Source organism: Ovis canadensis, chromosome 7 (genome assembly GCF_042477335.2).
Source record: "Ovis canadensis isolate MfBH-ARS-UI-01 breed Bighorn chromosome 7, ARS-UI_OviCan_v2, whole genome shotgun sequence".
Classification (NCBI taxonomy): Eukaryota; Metazoa; Chordata; class Mammalia; order Artiodactyla; family Bovidae; genus Ovis; species Ovis canadensis.
In genome coordinates this window covers 41,584,768-41,605,653 of record NC_091251.1, presented here as the reverse complement: position 1 = coordinate 41,605,653, position 20,886 = coordinate 41,584,768, and the positions used below count along the sequence as shown (strand labels likewise).

General features: G+C 37.5%; 1 long non-coding RNA gene across 6 annotated transcripts in view; it reads right to left on the bottom strand.

Moving 5' to 3' along the window:
- Positions 1 to 20,886, bottom strand: part of LOC138443485 (uncharacterized) — a 443,619-nt gene that overhangs the window by 283,738 nt on the left and 138,995 nt on the right. The gene's annotated exons all lie outside the window — the stretch shown is intronic.

Here is a 20,886-nt window from a genome sequence, read left to right as displayed (position 1 = left end):
GGTCATAAACTTTAATTAAAACAAAACATCCCTTAGGTAAATCAAAGGAAGTACCATTGAAATAATATAAACACCTGAGGAAACCTTAGGCTGTTTCCATGCTCAAGTCTGATTAGATGGAAAAGCACCAAGCACTTGTGTCAGTAGACCAACCAATAGAGTGTGTGATTATAAGCACTTTCTTAGTATTAAAGATCTTTGAGATAGCTCCTAGGGAAAATGGGGCCAAATTTCTCTATTCCAAGAGAGGGTTTTCCACTTGGAGTCTGTGGTATCTCTAAAGGCTATCTTTCACAAGCAAAGTGTCCTCTATTTAGTTGTCAGAAGGCCTGTCTATCGCAGGACTCAGGCTGTCTGTCCCATTTGGCTGATGTCAGAAACTTATGCTAGAGTTATGGCAGAGAAAACATGTTTTCCATTACGCCTGCACCAAAGTGTTGATTAAGGTGGCACATGTCAGACCTGGGAGTAGCCAGCACTCAAAAACAGTATAGACCTTTTGCAGATGCTGAAATTGTTTCCAGAAAATTCAGCATCTCAGCTTATCTTTTTTCTCTCTGTTTAAGAAAGAAAAGAAAACAGGGCATTTTGCCCTTATTTTTAAAGCAGCACTTTAATCATGTCTGATTTTTTTTTTTTTTACCATATTCAGACATTTCCTTTGTGTTTGTAGTCAAAGAAACTTTTGATAATTGCCAAGTAGATTCTATAAGAAACAAGGACTTCAATTTTTTCTTGATATCTGGTGCTCTCCATAAAGGGTGCTCTCTACAAGAAAATTATTTTTAACATTTTTAGAATTCTGAGCCCTTTCAAAATCTATCAGAACTATGTAGTCTTTCTCAGAAAACAACTGTGCAAGATCACAAACCTATATGGAACATCTAGAGTTTCAACGGACTCAGATTAAGGACTATGGTCTAAGTGAAGCCAGAGGTCATCATATAGCTGGCAGACTGAGCTTTACTAGTAGATAGGAAAAGAATTCCTTCACAAAACCTAAATACTAATGAGCCCATATAATTTAAGCAGCTGTTAGCAGTTGGTAGATTCTTCTCATCCTGGAAAGTAGTAAAAAGCAGAGGTTATCCCAAAGGCTAGCAAACCCTTATGTGTAAGTATCCTTAGGCGGCCAACTCCTTACAGAATATAATGGTTTCCAACAACAAATAGTCTAAACTATTGATATTGGGTGGGCCAAAAAGTTTGTTTGGGTTTTTGTGTAACATCTTATAGGAAAACCCAAATGAATTTTTTTTTGGTAGCACACTGTTTCAGAATCAGAATCACAGACATAGAGAATAGATTGGAGGTTGCCAAAGGTGGGGATGGGTGAGAGAGGGATAGCTTGGGAGTTTGGGATTAGCTAATACAAACTGGAATATATAGAATGGATAAACAAGTTTCTACTGTATAGCTCAGGTAACTATATTCAATATTCTGTGATAAACCATAATGGAAAAAATAGATAAAAGTATGTATATATATGTAAAACTGAGTTACTTTGCTACACAACAGTAATTAACACAATATTGTAAATCAGCTACACTTCCATTTAAAAAACTATGTTGCTTCTCCTTAAGGAAATACAAAAAGTCTCAGAGTGATGACTAGGCTTGCCAGATCTAGCAAACAAAACACAGGACACTCAGTTAAATTTGAATTCTAAATAAATGAGAAATAATTTTTGATATAAGTATGTCCCAAACATTGCATAGGGCATGTTTATACTAAAAATCATTCGTTATTTATCTGAAATTAAACTTAACTGGGTGTGTTAAGCTGTGTGTTCGCTGACAACACTTTAAGAACTCAAAATTTTACAGTAAGATCACTGGCTACTCCCGACAGTGAGATCTGAGTTTCTAATATTTTATAAATAATACGTAATCAGAATTACTACTAGATTTCACAATGTCACATCAACAAACCCTTGGGCTATTAGCAGTTAAGGCAAGTTAAAGTGATAAGATTGATATTCACCATTCTGATTTTTGCCCCTAACTATCATGCAAAGAGTTGACTCATTGGAAAAGACTGATGCTGGGAGGGATTGGGGGCAGGAGGAGAAGGGGATGACAGAGGATGAGATGGCTGGATGGTATCACCAACTCGATGGACATGAATTTGAGTGAACTCTGGGAGTTGATGATGGACAGGGAGGCCTGGCCTGCTGCAATTCATGGGGTCACAAAGAGTCGGACATGACTGAGCAACTGAACTGAACCGAACTGAACTGAATCTGACTCTGGTTCATTAATCCATTTGTTCTTCTTTCTCTCACCCCTAAATTTGGGTACTTGACAGTCCTTGGTCTGCAATCCTGTCTATTCTTTATCCTTTCAAACTTTGCATTTTCATTTACCCTACCATGTCAGTATTTTTACTAATGACTCCACAATCCACACTGCTATTTATTCTAACCCCAGACTTATTTTTCCATTTGCCTCCTAAGTCTTATGTCAGAAATGGACTCATTAAACCCTGTACCAAATAGCAAAGCATCATTTGTCCTCATTTCTTTTTTCCTTATTCTACATTCGTAGAATTAGTTGACAAAATCCTCTATATCTATAGTTAAATATTTTGCTATCCACTACCTCCACTACCTCCTTTCATTTCCCTTTTCCTATACTCGAGTTCAGATCCTAATCATTTCTTTCCTATATTATTGCATTAGCCTTGAATTCATTTCTCCACATCTAGTCTTTTGCCACTGCCACCACTGTTGAGTGTCTACCATGGATATATAAAAATAATGACTAATATTTCCCTCAATAAAAATATATTCCAGTAGAGCAGGTAAAAACATGCACAGAGAGTTACAAAGGAACGTAATTGGTCCCTGGTCAGAGAATAGCACAAAGTACAGCAGTTACAGAAGTATGTTAGTGGTATGGGTGATGATAGTAGAAAGAAATTCTGATGCTTGGATGTGATAATACCTGAAGTGTTTTAAATTAGATAAGCATTAGCCATTAATCAAGGGGACTGGAGTCCCAGGCAGAAAGAATACCATATACAAACACATGACAATATGAAAAAATATGACAATTTCAAGAAACTTTAGTAGTCCATTATGGCTGGGATGGGCTTCCCAGGTGGCTCAGCGGTAAAGAATCTGCCTGCCAATGCAGGAGATGCAGGAGACACAGGTTTGATCCTGGGTTGGGAAAATCCCCTGGAGAAAGAAATGGAAAGCCACTCCAGTATTTCTGCATGGAAAATTCCATGGACAGAGGAGTCTGGCGGGTTACAGTCCATAGGGTCACAAAGAGTCGGACATGACTGAGTGACAGCATGCATGCACATGGCCAGGACATGTGATTCTAAGACAGAAGTGATGAGGTTGCACAAGTGAGGTGACCCACGTAAGCCAGTGTAGTAATTTAGATTCTACCATGACAGCAATGGAGAGTCTTTGAAGCTCTTTGTGTAGAGTGACAACATGATCAGATTTGTATTTTGAAAAAGGGTGAGAAAGGATATGAAAATATTTTTTAGGTGGCAGGGCCTGGAGCAGAAACATAATGAGATGCTATTGCAGAGATCTCTGTGGAAAGGATGAAGGCCTTTCCTAAGTCAATAGCAATAATGATACAAAGAAAATATCCAAGAGACATTTAGGAAGATTTTAGATTACTTGGTGATGGGTTATGTGTAGACAATAAGAGAAAGCATTTCTTTGACTATATGAAGGCTTGTCTTTGTCTACAGTAGTGATGTTAAGCACCCAAAACCTAAGGTAATACTTTACTATGAACCATTTCAACATAAAATATTTTGCATTTATCACTTGATGTATGCTATTCTTTGAGCATTGCCCTGTTGTGGGGGAGGGGCAGTTTTTCCCTTGGGGGAATATGATAAAGTCTGGAGACATTTTTGGTTGTCAGAAAAGGGAAGATAAGGAGAAGAATGCCGCTAGACCAGGGCACAGAACCAACGCACAGGACAGCCCCTGACAACAAAGAATTATCTGGTTTCTATTCTTAGCGCCAAAATATCCACAGTGGCAAGGTTCAGCCACTCTGTCATACAGTATCAAGTGGATCTCTTACCCCAAAATGTAAGGCTCTTCAAAATATTTCTCAGCTTCCTTTCCAGACTAAATAAATTCCTATTGCCCTCCAACTGCTGTATAGATCAAGCAAAAACTATCTATTCCTCATTTCCCAAATATATCTCTCATTTTTCACCTTACCAATTTTGCTTTTACTATTATTCTCTCATCTAGGAACATTTTCGCACTACTTGTTGGGCTTCACCCACAAGCCTACAAGTTCCGTGCTTGCTCAGCTTCAAGACCAAAGAAAGAGCCCAGAGTCAGCAACAGAGACATTAGTGGTTTAATGGATGTGGGTGGGGTGGGGGAGCTAATGCATCTGAGCAAAGTCCTGGAGCAACTTCCCACTGTGTGTGCACAATGAGCAGGACACAGTGGTAGTCTTTGTGCCTGAGAAGGAGAGGAGATTGCCCTATAGGAGGAATTAACTTCAGGTTGGCTTATTGTTTACCAAGGAAATCAGCAGAGGGGCAATGCCCCTCACCACCCCTTTGATATGTTAGGGCCCCTTTGATACCTGGGGCCCTGGGGCAAGTATGTAGGAAGATCAGTCCTATGCATAGGGTTTAGGTGAAACAGGCATTAGTATCTAGCAGGGAATGTAAAGACAGCAAGAGAACAGCTATCTTGAGTGACCTAACCATATACCACCCCTCCCAATTCCCATTTGATTGTTGAAGTACTACTACTGTCTCCTCCATGAAGTCTTTTATAATTTGCCCTTCCAGATAAACTTTCTCCCTCCTCTGCATCCATTTTGTGGCATTCATTACATTGTACCTGGTAAATGTACTACTAGTTGATTGACTTGGTCTTATGTTCCTCCTTGAAGAAAGACTCTAACAGGTCAAGCACAGTTCCTTCAACAAAGTAACATTCAATAACTATTTGTTAAAATTAAGCATGATTTTCTAAATCATGTCTGAAATCATTAATGCCTAGGCTTCTGTTATATTCATGTGGACAATTCAGAACTGATAGGTTCTCAATTATAAATGCTAAATGATATGTCCTGCCAGTAAACTATAACCAATACTTAGTTCTATAAATGTGCTTTCTTAGAGATTTGACGTGCTTATCATCACAATCCATGGAATATCTTAGTTTTATCCTTAAGTTCTCATTCCAGGCCAGGTTTTGGATTTGCTTGGTAGAACAGATGCTTAAGATTCCTTATACATCTTTACACACTGATTTACCTGTCTACCAGGTGTTCTACATTGCCCTCCAACTGCTCATTTTAAGCTATTTAATTCTGCAATGCATGTTTCATTGATGATATCCTTAGAAAATTTTTCTGCCTGGTAAAATAAAACCTGTTCCTTGTCAGCTTAATAGATCACTAAACTACTTCATAGAAACACTGGGAAATATGAATGCTATGGATGGCTAAGACTTTGTTTCTAGATTTTTATTTTACTGCCTTTTGACTTTTATAAGACCTACTTCAAGACAAGAATTGAATATTGCTTGGTTCCCTGAGGGCCATGCAGTCATGACAGACATTTCCTTTGCCCATGCACTAACTCATTTCTACCACCTCTGAGAAAGTCTTTTTTACCCCCAAACCCAGTAAGGTCATTGAAACTGAAAAGCACCTGTGGATCATCATGTTACTTATTGTATGCAGTGAGGGTAGGCTCAGTAGTTCTGGTTGTTGCTGCTGCTGTGTTTGACTTTAGGATGTGTATAACAGCCTCAACAACAGAACGTGAACAAATCTTCAGCAGGCAAGTGATGAAGAAACCATACTACCTTCCAAGCTATAGAGAAATTATCTCTCTTATACAGCTGGTAAAAAATAAATCTAGACAAAGCATACTTTTTCCAAAGCAGATATTTGCAAATCATCTGGACCAGGATGGCTTTGTATACCTAGAATGCACAAGGATACCCAAGGGGGCACAGGGAGGCACAAGGATGAAGGATAGGCTCCAATTCTCCTCCTCTGTCTTATTCTATAACTGGTGTCAGTTAGTACCCTGGGAGGCAGGTAGATAATATATGGTAATAATGCAAACAGAGGTGAAGCCCTAAGAAGACAATTTCTCCTGAGAAAATTAAAATTTGGAAAAAGAACGACTGTCATTTTAAAAATTTAGGTATAAGCAATATATAACATTAGTTTTAGGTGTACAACATGATTTACTACTTGTATGTAGAGTAAAATGATCACCACAATATGTTAACATCCACATTTTTAATATTTTCTTAAAGTAGCTATTCTAGCTAGAATAATAAGCTATTTATTTCAATCCTCCTTCCACTGGACTGACATGGGGGTAAATGCATTTTTCTTATTTATGCCTGATCAAATGTGAACATATTTCACTTCAGTGTGAGACCCTGTAGACCATGGATCACATCTTATTCACCTTTGTCTTCACATCACCTGGCTCAGAGCTTTGTATGCTTTAAGTGTACAGTAATCGTCATTGAGTTATTTGTTCAGTTTTGTGGGATGGAGACAGGTGTGGTCTGCCATGACTCTACCAAGCCCCTTTAACTATCAGTTCTCTGTATATACTGGTAAGTACTAAGACCAGTCTTCAGATGAAATTATCAGCTAAAATTAATCATACTGATATAAATATATTTCTCCATCATGAAATTTGAAAGAAAATAAGAAAACAATTATTATTAAGAAAGAAAAATTGAAGAAAATCATTAAAAGTATAATAGTAAAAAACAAAATATATTTAACTGTTAAAATGAACGAAATAGTAAAACAGTGGAATTTTTTTAATTATGTATTTTATTCAAGTGTTTAAATTGTCCAAATGCTTATTGTGATACATTGTTTTGATATAATAATAATAATGAAATTAAATCCAGTAAGCTATAAGTAAAGGGCATTAAACTTCAACTTTCATTCTCAAATTAGTACCTCTAACAACATCCTGTCCAAAGTATTCAAATAACATTCAAGGTCTACTTAATGGCAACTCCAGCCAACATAAACTAAAGCACTTATTTGTTGATTATTTGTTAAATATTACAACTTTTATAACAAGGATTCTACACAGATAATTACAAAACACCTTTTACATCTTCCAAGACCTTCTACTCACTGCTTTGATTATTATAATCTTGAGGTGAACAGGAGAAACATCTTTCTTCCCAGTTTACAGAAAACAAAACAGGTACACGATTTTAAATAACTTGCTTGCATACATCTGCTTTCAGTGAAGGGTAGAGAGAGCAATGACACTCATTAAATTCCAAGGCAGATTGTGCCTGCCTTCTATATTCATTTTGCATGCATGTGTGATCAGTTGCATCTAATTCTTTGAGACACTTTGGACTATAATCCACCAGGGTCCCCTGTCCATGGGATTTTTCAGGCAAGAATACTGGAGTGGGCTGCTATTTCCTCCTCCAGGGAATCTTACTGACCCAGGGATAGAACACGAGTCTCCTACATCTCCTGCATTTCTGGAGGATTCTTTACCTGTCAAGCCATCGGGGAAGCCCATATTTGTTTTACCAAAACATATATAGAAGAGTTCTAGCATATCATAGACACTCAGTCACTGCAATCATTCACCTATTCAAAAGAGATACTGAGTATTAATAATGACGGAAGGAATAAAAATCATCTGACCCTAAAACCAGAGTTTTATCTTAAATGTATAGGTGGTATATTCAGAATCTAAGTGGAGGATACTATGGTGTAGCACCCAGGTTCCCCTACAGGACTGAGGCTTTCTTTCTTCCAACTCACAGATCACAGGTACAGCCTCCTACAGAAATTTCTCTTGGCCAGTGGAAACTATTGTGCCCAAGTTTATGGTTCTCCCTGGAGTCCAACTGTTTCCAATGACTGGTCAATGTAAGATTTAAAAGCCTGGGCCCTTTCCTCAATTTGGGAAATCTTCAAAGGATCATTCCAGTTTCAAAGCTCCCTGTGGGAACACTTTGAGGCTGTTACTGCAACTACATTATAGTTCAGTTTCTTCAGCTGTCCAATCCTGCTACCCTTTGCCTCTCATAGGTGTTGTTCCAGAAAGGTGCCCCAATAAACCTCCTACATTCAAGTCTCCAAATCTCAAGTATGTTTCCCAGGATCCTGAACTGTGATGGTTAGCACAGGAGTCCTATGGGACGTATTCTATAGTGGGGTTTTCAATTCTGGAAACATCCAGAATCTCATTAAACTTTCAAGTGCCTCTTGGTTACTTTGGGTTCCTAGGAACAAGAGATTAGGAGATAGAGAAAAAAGTCTTCATCCTAACAGAGACAACTGACCCTCAAATAATCAGGAAGATGTGAGTCTATTTTCACATAAAAAGGAAAAGGAAGAATAAGTTTTGTGCCTTAGTGATCTACTAAGACATCTCTTGGCAATTCTGATGGCCAGTTTTAATGGCAAATGAACAAGTACCTCAGTCATGTACCAAGAAGAGTATGGTGACCATAGGCTCGTGAATGAGAGTTTAGTAACCCTTGCAATAAGCCACCTGGATAAGCAGAGTTCTTAATCAAAGGTGAGGGGAAATTTGGAATGCATAGTAAAGGAAGGAGATGATAAATATCAGGGACAGCTTTGAGACCAGTTGTCCTGACTGGGGCTAGAGTTCCTCTTGACTTTCTCATGAAGGTTACACAGGAAAAGAAACCAATCAGAATGAAGTAGCTCTTCCCAGATGGGTTGACTTATTATATGAAGCAAGCTGATTTTAGTGGCAGAGGGATTGGGCTATATTGGATCTGTAGTGTGCCCCCCATATTTCGCCGAGGACCAAGCCATTAATTTTCTCAACTGTAACCCTCTCCAAGAATTGCCCTTGACCAAAGAGAGATGCTTGACACAGGGAGGGACCACATACAATGGCTGATCATTGCAAGGGTGCAAAAGTTCAATCCCCTTGCCTCCACTTGAGACATCTTTAAAAGAATATTCTAGTTTCAGAGCTCCCTTTGAGTTGGCTGAAGCTATTGCTGCAACTGTATCACAATTTGATTCATCCTTCTGTCCAGTCCCACTTTCCTTTGCTACTCAGTAAACTGCCTGCAACCAAATAGCCAAATCAGTCTGTTTCCAGACTGACTGATTTGCCTTTGACAATCAAAAATCCAACTGGATATAATTTCATCCTTCATATTATACATTCTTAAATGATCCAAAATTTGTTTTTTCTTCCTCTGAGTCAAAATTTGTCTTTCAGGTGACAGAAACAAAAGCAAAAAAGCAAATTACTTCATTTTCCTCAAATGGTTTTGGTTCTTGGGTTGTGATCACCTTGATGTGCTATGCGTTGTTGCTCAGTCCTGTCCCAACTCTTTGCAACCCCATAGACTGTAGCCTGCAAGGCTCCTCTGTCCATGGAATTCTCCAGGAAAAAGTACTGGAGTGGGTTGCCATGCCCTCCTCCAGGGGATCTTCCCAACCCAGGGATTGAACACAGGTCTCCTGCATTGCATCCGGACTCTTTACCATCTGAGCCACCAGGGAAGACCAGGTTGTGATCACCTTACTTATCAGGAAATTGACTATAACAATATTGAGTTTAATTTTATCTTATGCAGTGGCTTTTTTTTTTTTAACAGCAAATAGTTTATAAGGCTCGTCTGCCTACTGACTCAGAACCCATGTGGTAGCAGGTCTGATAAAATAGATTGTCATGATCTATTAAATCAATAATCCATGCACTAAAGAAAATTTACACTATAAGTTCCACTTTACTCTCCAATATACATCACTCACTACAGAGTTTTTTGGGCGAGGGGAAAGCCAGCTGCTGCAATGGTGCATAAAGAGGTAATTTCCAGGTTTTTTTCCTTCTGTGATACTGGGCTCACTCAGTGAAATTTAGTCCTAGGCATTCTAGTCAATCATATCAAAATTTAGCATCACAGAACCAGAGAGACATCAAAGTGAACAGAACTTCAAGAGATCATTTCATGAGGCCTGACTCAAAGCAAGTTTGCTTAATTATTTCAAATACACTATTTTCTAAGGTATTCTTATAGCTTTCAAAAAAGTTACAAAATGCAGGATCCCCAAATCCTTATTGACAACAAATTCTTATGCAGGTGATAATAGATTTTTTTCATTTCCTTTGTATTGGATAAGTAACGCATTTGGTCAATATATTTCTAATCACCTTTCCTATAGTTGGAGGAAAGACTTTAAATATTTCTTTAATTAACTTATTTTAATCTTTTGTTATACCTTATTTAACAATCTTACTTCTAAGTTTAAATTTTTCTGTTAAACATACAGAACCAGAGCTAAAAATGTGATTGATTAAAAATTAGTAGAGCTGTCAACAGAGACATTTAATCTTATGTTGTTGTTCAGTCACTCAGCTGTGTCTGAATCTTTGTGACTCCATGGACTCCAGCACTCTAGGCTTCCATGTCCTTCACTATCTCCTAGAGTTTGCTCAGATTTTTGGCCACTGAGCCCATGATGCTATCTGACCATCTCACCCTTTGCTGCTCTCTTCTCCTTTTGCCTTCAATCTTTCCGAGCATCAGAGTCTTTTCCTTGTGATCACTAAATAAATTTGATTAATTTGTTGCTGAAACAGTTGATTGAAAATTTCCTTTCTAACCACTCAGTAGCAAGAATGTGAACAAAAACCAATGCAGCAAAGACAATGGACCAAAACTATCGAAAAAGAGCTTAAATCTTCAATGGCATCTTTGAGAAACTGATCAATAGCATCAGCACCTATAATTGCCTGTCTCCTGACTTCCCACCATATGAAAATAATAAAACTTGTTTCAGTCATTCATCAGGTGTTCTGCTACTTGCCGCCCAGCACAGTCATAATTGATACCATGATCATTATAATGAGGTATTTTGAGGTATTTACTGTGAGACTTCTACCAGTGAGATATATCCAGAATCAGTCTTCCCATTTTATTGGAAGTATTTAGTACACTGCCTATTGGGCTTCCCTGATGGCATAGTGGTAAAGAATCTGCCTGCCAATGAAGGAAACACAGGTTTGATTAGAAAGATCACCTGGAGAAGGAAATGGCAACCCACTTCATTATTTTTGCCTGGGAAATCCCATGGACAGAAGAGCTTGGCAGACTACAGTCCATGGGGTTGCAAAAGAATTGGACATGACTTTGCAACTAAACAATTCTATTATCCATTGACATCAAATTCATTAATGCAAAATATTTCTCAAACTTTGTAAGTTGCTTTCCTTCCCTAAGTGCACCATTCTTCTCAGTCCATGAGGGGACAGAAAATGATGAAAGCAATGTTGGCAAGAGAGAAAGCATAAGGTAAATTATAGTGTCTTTGGTTTTAATATTACTACATGTTGCTCATGAGTATTTTGAATGAAATTATATCATTCTGGCTTTGGTGTGTGGGTGGAGGGGGACGTGGGCAGGGAGAAGAATCCTTAGTCATCTCAGTATCCAGTTGCATCTGAATAATTTTTTCCTGCAGATGTCTTTTTTCCATTCTTTGCAACATGAAAAGTAATGAGACAAGCATACTGAAACTTCACTCAAAATTATTTCTTTAAAGAAGAATGCCTGGCAAAGGCAGTTCATTTACCAACTAATAAGGATTCCTTTTCAATACCAAAGGTCTTTTCAATAAATTTGGCCATCCATTGGCTGGTCCTGACAGCATCATAATAAGACTCCAGTTTTTATTTTTGTGGCCATAGGAAGCAGTCATTTGCAAAAATTTTATATGCAACAATATTATCAGTAGGCTCAGAATATTAGTCTTCTGAATGCCACCCATAAACACCAACAATTTCTTTGGAGGATGTTATTTATTTCTTGTGTTAGGATGTTATTTATTTCTTGTGTTTGAGGAACAAACTTACTTTACAGATATGAAAATACAGGGTTAATGGAAAAACATCATGTAAATTTTTTTTTCAGATATTTGCACAGTTGTTTCTAAAATAAACATACAAACAAAGGGAAATTAAGAAATAAAGAGAAGAATAGGGAATAATTATTCACAGTGTAAATGCCAAATCATTTTAGTTTTCTTAAAGTATTTTCATATTCCTGAGCTTATGCAAAGAAATAGAAGAAAACAATAGAATGGGAAAGACTACAGATCTCTTCAAGAAAATTAGAGATATCAAGGGAAAATTTCATGCAAAATGGGCACAAAAAAGGACAGAAATGGTATGGACCTAATAGAAGCAGAAGATACTAAGAAGAGGTGGCAAGAATACACAGAAGAACTATACAGAAAAGATCTAAGTGTCCCAGATAACCACGATGGTGTGATCACTCATCTAGAGCCAAACATCCTGGAATGTGAAGTCAAGTGGGCCTTAGAAAGCATCACTACGAATAAAGCTAGTGGAGGTGGAATTCCACCTTGAGCTATTCCACCTTGAGCTATGGAATTCCAGTTGAGCTATTTCAAATCCTAAAGATGATGCTGTAAAAGTGCTACACTCAATACGCTAGCAAATTTGGAAAACTCAGCAGTACCACATGACTGGAAAAGGTCAGTTTTCATTCTAATTCCAAAGAAAAGCAATGCCAAAGAAGGTTCAAACTACTGCACAATTGCACTCATCTCACACACTAGCAAAGTAATGCTCAAAATTCTCCAAGTGAGGCTTCAACAGTATGTGAATCAAGAACCTCCAGATGTTCAAGCTAGATTTAGAAAAGTTAGAAGAACCAGAGATCAAAATGCCAAAATCCATTGGATCATAGAAAAAACAAGATAATTCCAGAAAAACATATATTTCTTATTCATTGGCTACACTATAGTCTTTGACTGTGTGGATCACAACAAACTGTAGAAAATTCTTAAATAGATGGGAATACCAGACCATCTTACCTGCCTCCTGAGAAATTTGTATGCAGGTCAGGAAGCAACAGTTAGAACCGGACATGGAACAATGGACTGGTTCTAAATTGGGAAAGGAGTATATTAAGGCTGTATATTGTCACCCTGCTTGTTTAACTTATATGCAGAATACATCATGAGAAATGCTGGACTGGATGAAGCACAAGCTGGAATCAAGGCTTCTGGGAGAAATATCAAAACCTCAGATATGCAGATGGCACCACCCTTATGGCAGAATGCAAAGAGGAACGAAAGAGCCTCTTGATGAAAGTGAAAGAGGAGAGTGAAAAAGGTGGCTTAAAACTCAACATTCAAAAAACTAAGATCATGGCATCTGGTCCCATTACTTCATGGCAAATAGATGGGGAAACAATGGAAACAGTAACAGACTTAATATTGGGGGGCTCCAAAATCACTGCAGATGGTGACTGCAGCCATGAAATTAAAAATGAGTGCTTCTTGGAAGAAAAGCTATGCCCAACCTAGATAGTATATTAAAAAACAGAGACATTACTTTGCTAACAAAGATCCATCTAGTCAAAGCTATGGTTTTTCCAGTAATCATGTATGGATGTGAGAGTTGGACTATAAAGAAAGCTGAGCGCCGAAAAATTGATGCTTTTGAACCTCAAAAGAGAACATCTCAAGGAGAAGACTCTTGAAAGTCCCTTGGACTGCAACATCATACCAGTCAATCCTAAAGGAAATCAGTTCTGAATATTCATTGGAAGGACTGATGCTAAAGCTGAAGCTCCAATAATTTGGCCACCTGATGCGAAGAACTGAATCATTAGATAAGACTCCTGATGTTGGGAAAGATTGAAGGCAGAAGGAGAAAGGGACAACAGAGGATAAGATGGTTGGATGGCATCACCAACTTGATGGACATGAGGTTGAGCAAACTCTGGGATTGCAATGGACAGGGAAACCTAGCATGCTGCAGTCCATGGGGTAACAAAGAGTTGGATACAACTAAGCAATTGAACTGAATTGAGCTTATGAAAGTAGTGACTGAGCTATAAATACTTTTTTTTGTATTTATATATACAAATAAATACTATTTATGTCCACTGAGCTATAAATACTTTTTTTGTATTTAAAAGTCAAAGCAACTAGAGCTCAGTAAGAATTCTTAATCTGTGACAAGGCTTTATAAACTAAGAAGAAGAAAAAAACTCATTCCTTTAGGAAATGAGAGAACCTTGGCCTCAGGACAAAAGTATGCTGAACACAATTCAATGATATAAAACATCCTATTCTCCCACACACTGTTTTTAATCAAGAAGTTATTATAAAATCACATTACAGGCCATCATAGGAACAGAGGATAACATTTTGAAGTTTATCCATCATGCTTGTCATAAATCAATAGGAATGTGTAAGATCACACATAGATGTCATCAATTATTCATCTGCCTTCTTCAGCTCTTAAATGGTCATATAATTCTCTACTTTTAAAAGGAGTTTATTTTCTTTATTGAAAACTATAGAAGAACCAAGTACCTACGAGTCTTTTGTAAAAATATCATAATTAGTGAACAAAAGATGCCAAACTCTATCAAGATTTATTGGGGATTTGCTATAATCAGACTAACTTAAGCACAAGTTTGTACCTTGCCCAATTTTATCTAAAGACTACATAATGAAAAACCATTTGACAAGTTGATTAATAATACTGAGCTGTTAAAGTTCAGCTGAGTGAGCAATTAAACATTCCAAACAGCAATGAACCTTCAGAAGGTAATTTATGATAATTTTATGCACAAGAGCTCAGTGGCTTTTTAATTTGATAGAATGTTACTAGCACGAATTTCTAACAAGGGAGTGTCAGGGTTCCATACATCATTGAGATTACTTAAACATTTCAAACGTGGCTGATGAATGAAGTTTCTTGAGATGCAGGGAGATACAGAAGGTGTTGGAAGGTTGAGATTATTCATCATATCAATTATTGAGAGTAGATGCACTGACATCACACTCCCTGATCATATTTTATGTCCACAGTAAAGATAAGTCAAGCTTGAAATAACAGACTTTCCCAACTACAATATCAGCAGGTAATTCAACTCCCTTTACCTCCCTCCCCTCCTTACACCTTCCTTCAGACTCATTGCCCCGATTCTTGTCCTACCCAGATTTTAAATATCCAGACTCTTTACTGAAAAATCACAGAGAAATAAGCAAAAATAAAGACAATAAGAGAAGAAAGAAAAAATAGAGAAGTAGAAAGAGCACAATGCTAGAATCCATACCACAGACACAAAATCAGAAAGCACTGGTGGAATAATTTAGTTTAGCTCCCACTTTTTTCACCAGTATACAAATACACACACATACACACACCACACACTTTCAAGGCACACACATATGCACACATGTTAGATATGAAAATACCCCCTACCGCATTCCAGCAATGACTGTCCAGACTCTTCTTTAGCACCTCCATATTTGAATTAACATGCTATATCTCTGGCAGGCTTTTTTCTTTTCAGATCATTTAAAAAAATGGACATAGTGTGCTTTGAGCAGAAGAAAATTTCTTCTTGATGCAATTTCTACCCTTGAGTCCTCAAATTTTAAAACCAGAAGATACCTTGGAGATCTTTTAGCCTAGGGTCCTCTCTTACATCTCACGAAGCATTATGCAGCCTGTTGACATGATTATTCAATCCACACATTTTTTTTCTTTTTTAAAAATTGAATGAATTATCCTCCTTGGAAAACTGAGCTATTTTATACAAAAATGTAGATTTCTAAACTGGAAAACTAGAAGCTTTTGAAACACATGTCCTTCCTTTCCCAAATGGCAATATTTGTCTGGAGCTTCGTAGCAGCTGCCCTGTAAAAGAAACATGCTTTCTCCAGTTCATCACAAGCCACACCACCACCAACAGGCTTATACCTGGGCAGATGTACTCATGTGTGATACCAGACTGGACTGTAGAAATTTGAATTTGTTACCTTTTACTTAAATGGACCTTTTTGCTTTACAGTCTAGGAAATGAAACCAATAGTAATAACATGACTTTAACCAAAGTCACCAGCTAGTTAATGGCAGAACCAAAATCTTTTAACTCTGGATCAGTGCTCATTTCATTACATTATAGTTTTAGCTCATCATCTTTCTCATTACTTCTATGCGTTATCTTTTCATGTAGAAAGGGGAAAAGTACACTAATCATAATACAAGTATGCCTCTTTATTAATTTCTACTTAGGGAAATAAGAATAAGATAAACTAGGCTAAATTTAACCCATAAGCAATAAGATGTTTTTAATATGGGGATGTTTTATTGTCTACTCAGTTCTCTTTATCTTTGATACAGATTCCTACCCCAAAATCAAATTAGCACATTAATTAGAAATTACATCATTAAAGTAATCACAAATATGGATGGTCTTTATATCTATTTTTGTTTTCTTCTATATATGTTAGAGAGTGATGCAGCAAATATCAAATGCTGACATGTCAGTTATGTTTCTCTGCTATAAACACAGAAATTGACTACAAGATCATTGTGACTATTTCCTAATGCTTTTATTTCATCAAATGGGTTGGAAAACAAAACCAAACAAGTAAACACAAGCTCATCTAGCTATCATCTCTGCAGATGTCATTTCTTGGTAATGTGCTATTATAATTCATGTCAGGTAAACAGTCTTGCAGATAAAGTCAGAATTATTCAGGCTTGTTTCTTCATACCAACCTCTAAAGCTGTTTCCCCACACATAAGAAACTTCCACAAAGACTACTTGTTTACAGAGACCATGTGCCTCGTGATCCTCTTTTGTGTTTCTCCCTCCCTAGTAACAAGCATATGTTTTTAATGTTAACACTCCCTCATCTATAGAGACCATCTGCTTATTAAAAAGAGTGTTTTCCTCCTTTCTAAGCCAGCTTTTTTGCGTGGTGAATCCTCTATGCCAGTTCCACAGACTCAGGGGAAGGAGAAAAAGCTATGGTTTCCAGTTCTAAATAAGATAGTTTGGGGCCTCTATAGAAGGAGTAGAAGGTGCTCCTGTGGATTCAGAAAAAGAGAGCTGTCACACACCTGAGCACTGAAGCCTCCTTTCCTGCCCATGCAGCCAGTGGATAAAGTTTGAGGGCCCTATCTCTCTTCTATAAACACTACCTAACCTTATAGATGCATGTACTTTATTTACCATCTTTGAATCTGTGCCCAATCTCAGGAATACAGATATTATGATAATAAGATTTATGATCTTATGATCTTATGACATTTCAAATCATGATAATAAGATTTTTTTCATGGAGATGTCCATGAAAACAGTACAAGATGGTACAGGGAGGGAGGAGGGAGGGGAGTTCAGGATGGGGAACACGTGTATACCTGTGGCAGATTCATGTTGATGTATGGCAAAACCAATACAATATTGTAAAGTAATTAACCTCCAATTAAAATAAATTAATTTATATTAAAAAAAAGGCTTGGAAGATGCAAAGGAATTGATCACTCGGATAACTTACAGGCAGGGGAAAAAGTCCACATGCAGGGGGTTATAGTTCAAGAGCATGTGATGTATGAAAGGTCAAACTGCTTGATACTTTTAAGTTTAAGGTATGAATAAAGAAGAAGCAAAAACAAATGAAAGGGAACTGGAAAGACAAAATATAGAGAGTATGAAAAACTTCATAGCTATTTAAGGCTGATCTGGCTCATGATTCCTGAAGTTGAATTTTGATGCCTCTGGTTTGAAGAAGACAGATCTCAACTCAAATTAGAAAGGGAAAGAATAGTTGGTGCCATTGCCCTGATCTGCAGACTCAGAAAAGAGAGTAATCTTGGCACAAACTCCTTATATGGGATATGTGCCCAAGAGCACAGGAGTCCTGAAAAACCTCAGGTGTCATCAACCTCATGGAGTCTTCTCCATCCAAACTGCAGCTGTTGCCTGCAACCTTGCTCTGTATTGACTGGTAGAGAATGGGTTAGGAATGAACACTGTATGATGTGGTACAGTAAACTTTCCCCCAATAAACCAGTGTTCACTCATATTTGGAAGAAACTTCATAGCTTAACTGGGAGCTAGAAATGATTAGTAGGCAGAGGTGAAGGGCACATAAGAAACGAGGAGGAAGTGTACCTGATCCTGACTAAACTGCCAACTCTTCCCTTTGGAAGGAGAGAAGTGGCAGAAAATGGCAGGAAAGGTAAGCTGCTAGGATTAAGGACATTATGCCACGAGGACAAAATAAAGCCAGGAAAGGAACTGGAGAAGTATTGGTAGTAAACAGGCCCAGATGCTTAAGTGCTCAAACCGGTACATTTTGGAGTAAAAAGTGGCAAAATTGGTGACTGACTGTCCTGGGAACAGCAAAACAAATGATCACACTCTTAAAAGACACCAGGATTTAAAAGGCTGCCTCCTAACTGATCTTTCTTCCCTGGTTTCTCTGCTTCCCTCACAGCTTAATACTTCCCTCACTTCCCTGTTTTCTCCAGCTTAATAGTTGGTGTCACCACCTACCAGGTGACTAAAGCCAGAAACCTGTTTCCATGTTTCTCTCACTCCAGATGCTACTTTTTAAAAAAATATATAAATTAATTTATTTTAATTGGAGGTTAATTACTTTACAATATTGTATTGGTTTTGCCATATATCAACATGAATTCGCCACAGGTATACACGTGTTCCCCATCCTGAACAACCCTCCCTCCTCCCTCCCCGTACCATCCCTCTGGGTCTTCTCAGTGCACCAGCCCCAAGCATCCAGTATCATGCATTGAACCTGGACTGGCAATTCATTTCATATATGATATTATACATGTTTCAATGCCATTCTCCCAAATCATACTCTTTTGCTTAACAATCCGTATGCAGAAGAAGAAAATCTACACTCCTATCACAGTCTACACAGGTTTGCATGACTTGGCCCCTTGCCTGTCTCTTGAACCTCACCTTGTGTTATTTTTTTCTTTTCTCTGTCTGGCCTTTTTTGTGTCTAGAATCAGCTAAACACTTTTCTGTCTTGTGGTCTTTTACTGCTGTTCCCTGTACCTAATATATTCGCCTCTTAGTTCTTCATGTGTATGGCTTTTCATCTTTCATCTGTTTTATTACTGTTATTTATTTTGGCTGTGCTGGGTGTTTGTTGCTGCTCTGGCTTTCTCTAGTTGCAGCTAGCGGAACTACTCTCTAGTTGTGATGCATGCTTCTCATTGCAGCGGCTTCTCTTCTTGAAGAGCATGGGCTCTAAGGCATGCAGGCCTCAGTAATTGTGGCTCCTGGACTCTAGAGCTCAATAGCTGTGGCATACAGGCTTAGTTGCCCCACGGCATGTGGGATCTTCCCAGGTCAAGGATCGAACCCACATCTCCTGCACTGGCAGGCAGACTCTTCACCACTGAAGCACCAGGAAAGCCCTTCATCCTTCATCTTAACCCAGGTATCCTCTACAGTAGGCCTTCCTTAACCCTTATCTGAAAAGAGATATCTTTCCCTATACACACACACACACACAAAAAAAAAAAAAAAAAAAAACACACAGCTACACACACACACATCAGAGAAGCTTGCTTTATTTTCCTTATTGTATTTATTATTGTCTTGAATTATCTTGTTTATCAAGTCAGCTCACTTACATAAAAACAGACATATAGACCAATGGAACAGAATCAAGAGCCCAGAAATAAATTCATGCTTATACAGTCAACTAATTTTTTACAAGGGAATCATGAACACTCATGGGGAAATGACAGTCTCTTCAATAAATGGTGCTTAGAAAACTGGATGACTACATGCCAAAGAATGAAACTGGACCCTTATGTTACACCATTCACAAAGATTAACTCAAAATCAACTAAAGATTTAAATGTAATCCCCCAAATTTCAAAATTTCTCTAATAAAATGTAGGGAAAAAACTTTTTGACAATAATTTTTGGAGATATGACATAAAAGTATAAACAGCAAAAGTCAACAAGTATAAGTATGATTACCTCAAGCTAAAAAGCTTCTGCACAGCAAAAGAAACAATCAACAAATGAAAAGGCAACCTATGAAATGGGAGAAAATATTTGCAAGTAATATATCTAATAAGGAGTTAATAGCCAACATTTACGAGGAACTTACATAACTTAATAGCAAAAAACAAATAATTTAATTTAAAAATGGACAAAGGATCTGATTAGATATTTTTCAAAAGAAGACATGCAAATGGCTAACAGATCTAAGAAAAGATATTTAACTTTACTTATCATCAGCGAAATATAAATCAAAACCACAATGAGATGTCACTTCACATCTGCTAGAATGGCTTTGATCAAAAAGACAAAAGATAAGTGAACAAGAGGAGGTGGAGGAAAGAGAATGCTTGTGTACTGTTGATGGAAATGTAAACCCATAAAGCCTCTATGAAAAACAATATGGAGGTTCCTCAAAAAACTATAAATGAAACTACCACATGATCCAGCATCCCCACTTCTGGGATATAGCCAAAGGAAATTAAATCACTATGTGGAAGAAATATCTGCACCCTTATGTTCATTGCAGCATTATTTACAATAGATAAGATATGAAAACAATTGATGGATGAATGGATAAATAAGATGTGATATATATAAGCAATGGAATATTACTCAGGTATAAGAGAGAAGGAAATTCTGTCATTTGTAACATGAATGAAACCTGAGCAAATTCTGCTAAGTGAAAAACATCAGAGAGAGAAAGACAAATACTATGATATCACTTATGTGCAGAATCTAAAAATCCAGACTCATAGAAGAGATTGATAGTTGCCAGGTTCCTGGAGGTGATGGGGATGGGAGACAGTGGTCAAAGGGTACAAACTTCTAGTTATAAAATGAATAAGTTCTGGGGACCTAAATGTACAGCAAGATGACTATAGCTAACAATACTGTATTGTGTACTTGAAAGTTACTAAGAGAGTAGATCTTAAATATTTTCACCACACACACACACACACACACACACAGTAACTGTGTGGAGTAATGGATATTAACAAATCTTAATACAATGTAATATTTTTATAGTATAA